This window comes from Hemitrygon akajei, chromosome 15 (assembly GCF_048418815.1).
Source record: "Hemitrygon akajei chromosome 15, sHemAka1.3, whole genome shotgun sequence".
NCBI lineage: Eukaryota > Metazoa > Chordata > Chondrichthyes > Myliobatiformes > Dasyatidae > Hemitrygon > Hemitrygon akajei.
Window position 1 is genome coordinate 73,274,834 of NC_133138.1, and position 13,043 is coordinate 73,287,876.

The window sequence follows — 13,043 nt, forward strand, 5'->3', positions numbered from 1 at the left end:
CATAGATGCTGCCTTGGCCGGCTGAGCTCCTCCAGCATTTTGTGTGTTGTGCTTTTGGTCACTGCCCTGCTGAAATATAAACTTATTTCCCAGTTTAAAATATTCTGGGAAAGGCTAGCAGGTTTTTATCCAGGATCTCTCTCTGTATTTAGCAGCATTCATCTTCCCATCAATCCTAAAGAGATTTCCAGTCCTGCTGCTGAAAAGCATCTCCATAGCATAGAACATAGAAACATAGAAAACCTACAGCACAATATAGGTCCTTCGGCCCACAAAGCTGTGCTGAACATGTCCTTACCCATAGCCCTCTATTTTTCTAAGCTCCATGTACCTAGGGTTACCCTTAGCCCTCTATTTTTCTAAGCTCCATGTACCTGTCCAGGACTCTCTTAAAAACCCCTATCGTATCTGCCTCCACCACCGTCGCTGGCAGCCCATTCCATGCACTCACCACTCTCTGCGTAAAATCTTACCCCTCACATCTCCTCTGTACCTACTTCCAAGCACCTTAAAACTGTGCCCTCTTGTGCTAGCCATTTCAGCTCTGGGTAAAAGCCTCTGACTATCCACACAATCAATGCCTCTCATCATCTTATACACCTCTATCAGGTCACCGCTCATCCTCCATCACTCCAAGTCGAAAAGGCCGAGTTCATTCAACCTATTCTCTTAAGTCATGCTCCCCAATGCAGGCAACATCCTTGCAAATCTCCTCTGCAACCTTCCTATGGGTTCCACATCCTTCCTGTAGTGAGGCGACCAGAATTGAGCACAGTACTCCAAGTGGGATCTGACCAGGGTCCTACATAGCTGCAACATCACCTCTTGGCTCTTAAACCCAATCCCACGATTGATAAAGGCCACTGCACCATATGCCTTCTTAACCACAGAGTCAACCTGCGCAACAGCTTTGAGTGTCCTATGGACTTGGACCCTAAGATCCCTCTGATCCTCCACACTATGATGCTACCTCCGCCATACTTTACAGAAGGGATGGTATTCCCTGGTTGATACGCAGTATTAGATTTATGCCACATGTACGGCTTAGTGTTGAGGACAAAAAGTTCCTCTTCAGTCTCATCTGACCACAAGACCTCCTTCCACATCTTTGTATTATCTTCTAAGTGACACCTTATGAAGTCTCTATGGGCAAGGATATGCTTTATTTTGCTACTCTTCCACAAATACCCTTTTTGTGCAAGGCCCTGGAGATTGTAGAGCTGTGAAATACAGCTCTAGTTGCAGTCACTGACTTCGGCAGCTCACTCAGAGTGACTGTTGGTGTCACAGTAGCTTCTCTTATAAGTGCCATTCTTCTCCAGTGACTAAGTTTACAGGGTGGCCTGACCCAAGCAGTTTTGCTGTGGTTTTATATTATTTCCGCTTTTTCATGATGCACTGCACTGAGTTCTAAGGTATGTTGAGTGCCTTTGAGATGGTCTTGTACCCTTCCCCAGATTTATGCTTCTCTATTATAATTTCCCTGACTGGTCTTGAATGCATTTTTGCCTTCTTTTGGTTTAATCTGTTGAAAATCCACCGTACTGCCGTACTGTTGGACCTTACAGAGAGAGGGGTACTTATTCTTATGAATTCATTGAAATTTTCTACAACAACAAACTTGGTGAGTCGCTAAGGTAATATACAGTATTGCACGTGATGAAGGTTAATGTAGTAATAAGAAGAGGATGAATACTTCTTCAGCCTCACAATTTTGGTTTTTAATTTTTAGTAAATTGTTGGCAGGCTTTGGAATTTTTCTTTTAATTTGACATGATGCACAATGTCTTGTAGATTAGCTCAACAATATCCTACTTCAATATTTTTTAAATTTACAAAATGTGTCAATAAAATGTGAAAATAGTTGTGGAGGCTGAATACTTTTTCAAGGCACTGTACATGGAGGTAATTGACTAAAATGCATTTGTCCTGCTATCTATGGACACCATATACCTGAGTAATTTTCTATGCCTTCAACACAAAACCAGAATTTTTGCTGAAGTGGAACAGCTTGATGTGAAGCCACACTAGAGCGCATCATTAATATGACAGTGGAAGTTGTTGGAGGCCAAAGAGTTTGCTGTAAACATAAGAGATTCTGCAGATGCTGAAAATTCAGAGTACAACATACAAAATGCAGCTCAGGCAGCATCTATGGAATGGAAAAACAATTGGTGTTTCTGACAGGGACCCTTCAAAAACCACTGTTTCTGACAAGTGCACAAATTTCATGATATGGGGTGATATGAATTGGTTGGAAACCGGCTTCTCAGGAATGAGTTTAGAAGTTCATCCTACATGACTGAAGATGGTTGCAAATGGTTTGGCTTGTATTTTGCAGTCATGTATGAAAATCCTACATCAGTGAGGAGGATAAACACTTCTTAGTTGCTGATTCCAGTTCTTGTCTTGTCAAGCGGGACCAGAACCAGACAGAGAGGGTGCAGAATAATGTTTAAATCTAAAAGGACAATTAGAAGCCAAAGACCATTTTAAGCATGCGGCATCAAAAAACAGGATGAACTCAATTTCTTGTGATAAAAACTCAGTAATATTCTTATAAAGATATGAAAATTCTTGTTTCAAATCTAAGTTTTTAAATGTATTCAGTGATAATTGTTAATAAGTCCTTGCTCTTCCCTTGAAACCTTCTTTAGAATGAAAGTGTTATGCCAGGTGTTTGTTTTGTGGATAAAAGTATTTCATTTGGAGAAAAAGGAATGTCCTGACCATGAATAAATTGAGAGGGTCAGATGACCCTTTGGGAAAACAAACACATACCTTAGTTACCCCTTGTCTTACTCTTTTGTAAAACTGTTCTCTGAATGACAAAGGAATGTTAAATCCATATTTTCAACACAAAGTGAGATCGTATCGGAGAAAGCAATGGGGTGAAGGTTGCATGCATGTGTTTGCCTTTGTATGCTAAATAACTCCGTGTTAATGAGGGGTTTCAATCTCACCCATCAACGAATGTCAGCTGTTTTTGTCAAAAATACTTTGAAAGCTGCCTGGAATGCTCGTTACTATTATAACACACTACCATATGGACTCCACAAATAAACATGGACTCAATATTAAATCTCAAATTACTTCATCAGGAATAAAGTTAAACACATGATAAATAGGATTCAGACATTAAAAATGAAATGTCTTTCTGGAAATAGTCATTTTTGCATCAACATTCTGCAGTTATTTTCCTGAAAATGGCAAATTTAGAGATATCAGTGTTGTTCATGACACCCATCAAATTCAAAAAAGAGCCTTTGGAAGGATTAAGCAGATTACAATCTCAGTTATATAGAAAAAAGAATTGAAGAACAGAGGACTGGTAAAGCAATGGGTGAAGAGAGAGAAGAAGGAGGAGGAAGAAGTAATGCACTGAGTTGCAGACACTGAATTTTAACTTCTGAAATCTGGTCCAACTCCAGTCCAGATAAAAAGAATTAAAGTATTTACTTAACCTTTCATTTAGCTTTTCCTTCTTTTTACAGAGAATTAATACCAGAATTGCGCAGATTCTGCCCAGCAGATGTTTGCAAGCTGTCCAATTGTTCAGAAGTGAGGAATATGCACATCAAGCAGACAATTTGCTCAGATGGTCCATGTCTGTAAACATCTGAAAGAGTACCTTCATCCAGCCCTAGCATATGTCTTGATTTTGTACCCTTCCAGGTTTGCTTTTTGTGGATCTCCATTTTTATTTGTTGCATAGGCCCTGAATTTTTTCATTAAACTTCTCTGTCTCTCTGATAATCTTATGATGCCTCAACAAACCAGATTGACTAAGCTTTTGCCGAAGAAAATGTGCATGTGGCTTGATGTCAAAGTCATATTTGACAATGTTACTTTATAGGGCCTTGCAACATTTCTATAAATGAGGAGAGGATTATTAAATTACTGTAATGTAATTTCAAATCCTATAATAACCTCAACAGAAAAAGTTGATTGGAAGTGCTTTCAGATCAAAGTTTTAATTTCAAACAACTTTGAGACTGGGGAAATATGAGAGATGGAAGGTGGTGCTAACGTAGAGAAAGATAGATCAGGGTATGGAGAACAGAACGTGGTGAAGGGTCAGAGAACATCCAGATTCTTACCATTTTCCTCAAGGGGAAGCAATGAGAATGGATGGAGTGTTATAGGAGAGGGAAATGTCAGGAGCCAAGGGAGAATACAGAATTATGAAATTGTATATATAGGTGTGGCATTGAGGGGAATGTGATGAGGGGGATGGAAAGGTAATGGATAGGAAAAGACGTATTGAATATAAAGACTGAAGTAAAGTAACTACCTGACGGAAGTGGAGGAGCTGCTCCCTCGGGGTTATGTTCTCCCTTTGTTTCTCTTCATGCAGAACTCAAATGGAGTCAACACCTTCAGGTGACTCCTATCCATGCCAGATCATGCCATGATGGACAGCTTTTCTCCACTAAATGAAAAATATATTGGAAGAGGGAATGAATTCACAGGTATAAAACAAAAAAAAAGATTGAAACAGAACTAAAGATGGAGAGATGGTGAAACAACAGTAGAACAGTGAGCTTCAAGTTTTCCATGCAATGCAAACACAATGTGGTGGAACTTGGCTGTGTCACTGTGGTGCTGTCCGTAGAGTAACTGTTGTTGCTGCTATGAGTGAGATGCCATTTGTATGCTAGCAGTCTACACTATTATGAAGAGCGGTGGCATTTCTGATGCTGCAATGTCAAAAGTATGCAGCTCTCGAAGATCCAGGTGTTCAATTTGTACAGTGAACCCGTCATTTAGCAACAGGAACTACCACCACAACAGCACTGTGCTATTCAAAACCATCATCAATTGCTTGCAGGTTTGTTGATGTTTCAGGAACTTCGCGTGCTCTTGTTTTCACAAAGAGTTGGCATGTTTTTGTAGACCTTATTTGCTGCTTCTGAAGTCTATAGAGGGGTATGGCAAAAGGAGGAACTACATCTGGCTTCTAAGCTTCAGCCAAACATCAAAACACTCGTGTATATGGAATATCAGAATGATAAATGCGATGGTAAGGAGAAAAAGGAAACTTAATAGGAAAGAGGAGGTGGAGGGAGACCTCAGTACTCAGAATTTTCCAGAAGCAGTTATTTAAGCAATTCTGCCAAATATATGTCACTTGCTGCAGCCACAAAATAGAGCTCGAACCAAGTTACTAGTGGCTGTAGAGTTCATGGGGACAATTTACAATTCCATGGCTATCCATTCATCACCTGACGATAGATTCATGTCCAGCCGAGACGCACAGGACTACGTGTTTACACTAAGAGGCATGCTTGCACCTGTGACGTCACTGAGGTGAGGGAATACATGGGGGAGGAGAACAATGCAACCTTCAGTGTGTACTGTATCAGTCCAGTTTCACTCCTCTGCCTCAGGTGACTGCAAATGGCCCCAGCACAAGAGAAGTAGATGCTCAAGTGAGGAGGAGATAGCTGCAAAGCGAAAATTACTTCAGAAGTATTTGACCGATTGAATGTCAATTTAACGCCTGTTGTGATCAAAACATCATATATCTGAATGAGTATTTTAAATGCTGTGCTCCTTGCTTTTTTGTCATATGACAGTATTTCTCCTGGCATTGGAGGTCCACCTTCAATTTGAACGGGTTGGAAGGGAGTTGTTGATTATGAAAGGAAGTACTTTGATGCAAGCTGCTTGGGTCCTAGTGCCCTTCCCGTGGACAACATCGGTGGCGTGGAGAGGGGAAGACTTGCAGCTTGGGCAACTGCCGGTCTCCCATACAACCCTGCCCAGGCCTGTGCCCTGGAAACCTTCCAAGGCGCAAATCCATGGTCTCATGGGACTAACGGATGCCTATAAATTTTAATGTACATCAAGGAATCAAGGATCAACTTTAATCAGTGTTTACATTTACATGTATTAGGAATTCGCTATACTGTGTTGCTGCAACATGCAACAAACAAAAAACAACATTCAACAATTATAAGAATCTGACTTTGAGTAGATTTCAAATGTGCTAACATTGGTGAGGGTTAGAGGTTTTTGGTCCTACTTTGAGATGAACTCAATTTCACCCAGAAGTATTCCAAATCTACTCTGGTTAAGACAAGTCGTTGCACAATTAACATCTGAAACACAAGCCCGTATTTTGTTAGTTCTACATTGCAATACGACCACATGCCTTAGCAAGACATGAGATTTATGTAGGTGGCTTTGTTGAGATTGGGTAGTAATAGTATCCTTCAAGTTACACTTAATGTTTGGCTAAGTTAACTGTGTTTGTTTTGTGATATGGTTTCTCCCTCAGACAAGAAATCTGAGAAACAGGGATGTCAGGCTGTATCTAAACTGTGATCTGTTCCAGATTGGACAGCACCACAAACAATAATGACATGATGAGCTTATCAATAACAGAGCAACCCTGCATCACTCTGATGTAGCGACATACCAGTTAGTGATAAAGGAATGTATGACCTCAGACTACTTACACAAACAAGAGCTGTGGACTACCAAACCATTCTGCAATCCCATGCAAGCAGAATAATCAATGACTTTGATGTCCTTGTGTACAGGCAGGCAGGAACAAGAGTAAAACATAAAAGTGATTACTTAGCTTTCAAAATTATTCACAAAGAGTGAGTAGAAATTTGATTGTATAATGCCTTATTTAAAAAGCAGCATGTGATGCATTTCCGATACAACTCAGAATAAATTGCACTAGTGTTATTTCTGGGTAAAGTCTTGCCCACACAAATTAATATCAGGCATCTCTGGCTGCAATCTACGATGTTTTCCTGGCATCAGACAGACACCTAGTGGAGCTATTTTTGCCCTTCCCAATATAAACAGAACTTCAAAGCCTCGGCCTTCAACAGTTGCAAAACTTTCTTGGTAAAACGAGGAGCACATAACTGGTTTGTTGATTTTCTCATTATTTAGAAGCTGACGTTGGAAAATCTAATTAGGTAGCTTCAGAAGCAACTGTAGGCTACTGACATTTTCCAAGGTTTAACAGGAGTGCTTAAACTAACAGGGAATATCTTATACTACTGTGATACTCATTCAATTGATTCCTCAATGGTGACACCAATGAAAGCACTCAGTTACTGGAGGTTTCAGGATAGGCTCAGCGGGGCACTCAGGGCGGGTTGGGGATCTAGGGGCATTGAGTATCCTACTCCCAGAAAGTTTTCAGAGACACCACATCCTACTTCCTCCAAGAGGACCACAACCTTGTCACGCTTTGGAGATTCGCGTGCCTCAATCATACGGAGAGCTGTGTTGTCTGGAGTCAGGGCTTTATGCTTTGGCTCTTGGTAGGGTCACTCATGCCAAAAGGTCAAAGGATAGAGGCCAGACATAGGGTGATCCATCAGTCCTCCAGGTTCAGGGGTTCAGCTCAGGGCTAACAACCCCGACTGGTCAAACAAAACTGTTATGCAAAAATCAATGAGGAATCTTTCTACATCTGAGTGTGAAGGTATTCCGGAGCTTCCACCCAAAACTTGCGTGGCTGACAGTAGTGACAACCAAGCTACTGACATGATGAAGGAAGCCTTGAACACTGCCAGAGATGGACCTTCACTGCTGCCCTTAACACTAACAGCGTAACAGGCAGTGGTTAGTTAGTTACAACCTACTTGAGACTACCTAATGGATTTTTTTCCCTCACATGCCAAGGTGCTCAGAGTATCATTACCGAGGTACGTGAGATTGTACGAGTAAATCTGCAGCCAAGCTCTTATGCCAGAGCTACTCTTTCTGCCAGCACTGTTGCTTCTCCAGTGCAGTGTCAGATCCCAGAGGTCATTTATAAATAACCCAGATCTTTTCAAAATGAGAGTTTCCGCTCCCTCAGGATGTAGTTGAATCTGGATCATGAGAAGAATTTCCTGATGATGATGACTAACACTCCAAGGGTGTCTGCGTGGCCTGATGTTCTCAGTGGCCAGCATTCCTTGGAGAGAAGATCCTGAAGGACAAAGGCTCCCCTGGCTCCTCACTCCGCTATGTTCTCCTTTCATAGAGGCCACCAACTTACCACACTGTAGGAAGAATGTGATGCACTGGAGACAGCGTACAGACGATTCACCAGGATGCTGCCTGGATTGGTGGGCAGAGATTGTATAGGTTGAGCAAAGAGACTGAGGGGTGACCAGGTTGAAAATTAAGAGAGGCATAGATAGTCAGATAGTGGTAGATGTCTGGAACAGACTAACAGAGAAATCAGGTACAACTACTATGTTTAAAAAGCATTTGTACAGACAAGTAAATAGGGAAAGGATAGAAGAATACTGCCATATTGGGAGAAATGCAATGAATGTAAATAAGTAAAAGGGTTGGCATAGATGTGATGGGCTGAAACGTCCATTTCTGTGCTGAATGACTGACTCACACAATACCAACAATCAACTGGGAGAGCCCAGAAGGCACCTAATAGTTCCTCGTTTCCTGCTGTACAGTAATAACTGTGCTGATTATAACATTTTAATGAATGCAATCCTGATCCAATTACATAAATGACTTGCTGCAGCATCCATTTCCTGAAAAGTGGCGCCTTACTTAAAGAACTAAAACCTCTGCATGTAATACACTTTGAACTCCACCAGAGAAAGCAACTCTGGCAATGCCCTGTAAGAGTAAACAGAGGCGCGTACATCGACAGTTAGGTCCAGTGAGTCCATGAGGTTTCTTGTGACCAGCATCTAGTTTGTGGGGCTTTCCACTCCTGAAGCAGATGATAACCACCTCCTGCAGTTCTTCTTTTAGTGCCCCTGATGGGTTTCCTGCCCTGACTCGACCACTGGCATGTACTTCAGTTACCTTAGCTTGTTATCTTTTTAATGGGAAATCTGTCTCTTTCTCTTGCATCCTTTCTCTTGTCTGTAGCCATATTATGTATTGCTGCCATGCGTAGAGTACCTTTAAGGCTGCCACCCTTCTCTGAATGCGGCAGAGCAAAATGTCAGAAACTATTAATGAGCATAAGGTCCAATTGAGTATGGTAGCCCTGTTTGAGTGTGTGTTTCTGGTTGTAAACCACTGTAACCTTGTTTCACATTGGAATTCAACCAATTTCACAATCTGTCATCAATTGTAGATTCAATAATTTTTCGGGGTACTCAAAATCAGTTCAGTTTCTAGTTATGCATATCCAAGTGGGTGAAAGAGAAAAGAGGTATACTGTACATCGGCTTGTTGAGATCTCTGTCGGCATTGAACACATCTGTGCTAAAGATACAGCAGAGTACTCACCAGCACTCACCAGAGTGCTCTGCAAAAGAATTGTGAATGATATGTATTCGTAATAAGTAAATTATGGAGGATATTGGATGGTGCATTTCACTGCCTTTCTGTTTAGTAGATTGCCGATGACTAATGCACTCTGTGTCATTCATTTAATGCACTGGACTTATTATGTGATGCAGATCAACCATTTTCAGCTGCTTTGTTAATGATCCCTCTTCCATCATAAGGTCAGAAGTGAAAATGTTTGCTAATGATATTAATTTCCATTCACATCCTCTTGATAAATGAAGCATATTGCACTTGCACGCAGCATGACCTAGGTAGTGGAATGCTGGAAAGTCTCAGCGGCATCTGTGAAGATCAAAGGCGCACGTCAATGTGGCCCTGCATGAGGGCTGCTTTTGCTCTGAATTCTATCATCTGCAGTCACGTTTCATCTAAGACCTAGGCAATTTTCAGATATACGCTGATAAGTGGTAAAAGGTGCCATAAGATGTTGTCCCTAGCAAGAGAGAGTCTAACTACCTATCCCGAACATTCAGTAACAATATTGTAGGAGCCATGAGTTCTGTGTTGTGTGATTATTATGTTTATTATGATAACTGGTCACATCAGTGGGGCTGCGGTAAAAGCAAAGGGAATAAGTTATGTATTCTTGCTTATTTTGTGGCAGTTTGTGTCTTCGGGTCAGTGGAGTTAATATCTTTGCTGACTGCTGAGACAACACTCAATAATGCTCAACTTTATGTTTTCTCATTGCTAATAAAGGACTGAAATACGGAGTTTGACTTTTGGAGCAGTCATTGGAGTGATGGGTGTTTCACGTAAGTATCAAAGATCTGTGGGGTCACAGGCAATTGTTCTCTTCTGATTTTGGATCATTTGTTGCCGATACAAATATCTCTCCTGCATCAGATGGCCGCTTTCTGTGAAATTCCTCCAAGTGATCAATGAAGCGTCCCTTTTTTAACTTGAACTAGACTTGAATCAGGTAGCAAAGATGCAGGGAAGATAATGAACCCAATCTTCTTTTATCCATGCAAGTGCTACTAAGATTAAGGAGGGAAGTTCAGTGTAGATGTTTAAATAATGGTTACAGATGGGTGAGTGAAAAAGAGCCAATGATATTGTGGATTTTACACTGCTTCAGTTAGTAATATCCAACCAATGTAACATCACAGAATTTGTTATACTTTAATGTTATGACGCAATTGTCTTAGTCCATAAACTCTAATATAGCAATTCTTGACTTTGCCAGTCCCTGAGCAAAAATCTCAGCCAAAAACAGCATAATGCTACCAAGCAAGAGAATGCCCAAGAATTTCCAACATGTTGAGCCACATTTTTAGAGGTCGATCAATCGAACTTTAATCTGAAATCCAATTGTTTTGTCGAGGCTTCAGGAAATTCTATTGCAGTCCCCTATGACACATAACTGCACAGAAACACCTGGAAGTAGGCAGTAACATCACTTGGTGTGAGTATGGAACAGTATGAGATTTTTTAGCATGATTCTGAAGTTAAGGAGCATCACACATTTCAACTACTGGAGTAGACCGAGACTCATTCCTTCATTATTTAAACTAATGTCAACCTATCAGCTATTGATTAAGTCTGTCAATGAAGATTCTGCTCCATATCTTCATTCTTAATTCTTTCCTGTTCCCAGATTCCCAACAACATTCCATCCCCAATCTTATTCCCACTCCACTCAGAGTCACATGCCAACCTACCTCAAATATCCTAACTCTTCACTCCGGCTGCCTCACTCACACTATTCACTCCCCTAAATTACTGCCTGTCACTCCTCTCCCTGTCCAATCTTTCACCATTATTCTCAACAGCTTCTTTGACCTAATGGATGTGGAAACCATAGAAATGGTGCAGAGGAGATTTACAAGGATGTTGCCTGGATTGGGGAGCATGCCTTATGAAAACAGGTTGAGTGAACTCGGCCTTCTCTCCTTGGAGCGACGGAGAATGAGAGGTGACCTGATAGAGGTGTATAAGATGATGAGAGGCATTGATCATGTGAATAGGCAGAGGTTTTTTCCCAGGGCTGAAATGGTTGCAACAAGAGGATACAGGTTTAAGGTGCCTTGGAGTAGGTACAGAGGAGATTTCAGGGGTAAGTTTTTTACGCAGAGTGGTGAGTGCATGGAATGGGCTACTGGCAACAGTGGTGGAGGCGGATACGATAGGGTCTTTTAAGAGACTTTTGAATAGGTGTGTGTCAGGAATGGACAGGAGGAGGAGTATAGGAAACTGATACAGGACTTTGTGATATGGTGCAACTCAAACTACCTGCGTCTCAATATCACCAAGACCAAGGAGATGGTGGTGGACTTTAGGAGATCTAGGCCCCATATGGAGCCAGTGATCATTAATGGAGAACGTGTGGAGCAGGTTAAGACCTGCAAGTATCTGGGAGTACAGTTAGACGAGAAGCTTGACTGGACTGCCAACACAGATGCCTTGTGCAGGAAGGCACAGAGTCGAATGTACTTCCTAAGAAGGCTGGCGTCATTCAATGTCTGTAGTGAGATGCTGAAGATGTTCTATAGGTCAGTTGTGGAGAGCGCCCTCTTCTTTGTGGTGGCGTGTTGGGGAGGAAGCATTAAGAAGAGGGACGCCTCACGTCTTGATAAGCTGGTAAGGAAGGCGGGCTATGTCGTAGGCAAAGTACTGGAGAGTTTAACATCGGTAGCTGAACGAAGGGCGCTAAGTAGGCTACGGTCAATTATGGATAACTCTGAACATCCTCTACATAGCACCATCCAGAGACAGAGAAGCAGTTTCAGTGACAGGTTACTATCGATGCAATGCTCCTCAGACAGGATGAAGAGGTCAATACTCCCCAATGCCATTAGGCTTTACAATTCTACCTCCAGGACTTAAGAACTTTTTAAAGCAATTAATGCTTTTTGAGACGGTAATTTAGATGCATATCATATTTTTTTTACTGAGTTAAGTATTGTATGTAATTAGTTTTGCTACAGCAAGTGTATGGGACATTGGAAAAAAAGTTGAATTTCCCCATGGGGATGAATAAAGTATCTATCTATCTATCTATCTATCTATCTATCTAGGTACATGGAGCTTAGAAAATTAGAGGGCTTTGGGTAACCCTAGTAATTTCTAAGATAGGGACGTGTTCGGCACAGATTTGTGGGTCGAAGGGCCTGTACTGTGCTGTAGGTTTTCTATGTTTCTATGTTAGCTTCTCCATCTCTGTTAATATTTTGTTTACCATATGAGGGATGAGCAGTTACAGGTTCCTGGGTGTCAATACCTCTGAGGATCTATCCTGGGCCCAACATATTGCTGCAGTTACAAAGGAGGCACCACAGCAGCTATACTTCATCAGGAGTTTGAGGAGACTTGGTATGCCACCAGACTCTTGCAAATTTCTACAGATGCAATGTGGAAAGTACTCTAACCGTGCATCACTGTCTGGTGTGCAGCGTCACTGCATGGGAAAAGCTGCAGAAAGTTGTAAACTCAGCCAGCTCCATCATAATCACTAGCCTCCCCATCAGCCAGGACACCTTCAAAAGGCAGCATCCATCACTAAGGGTATGCCCTCAAGGAGGTACGGGAGCCTGAAGCCACACACCCAATATTTCAGGATCAGCTTCGTCCCCTCCGCCATTGGAATTCTGAATGGACAATGAACCCGTGTACAAAACCTCACAACTGCCTTGCTCTCTTTTTGCACCACTTATTGATTTCCAGTGCCTTGAAGAAGTATTCAGCCCCTCAACTATATTCTTATTGTCCCGTCTCATTTTATAAATTTAAAATATATTGAAGTAGGA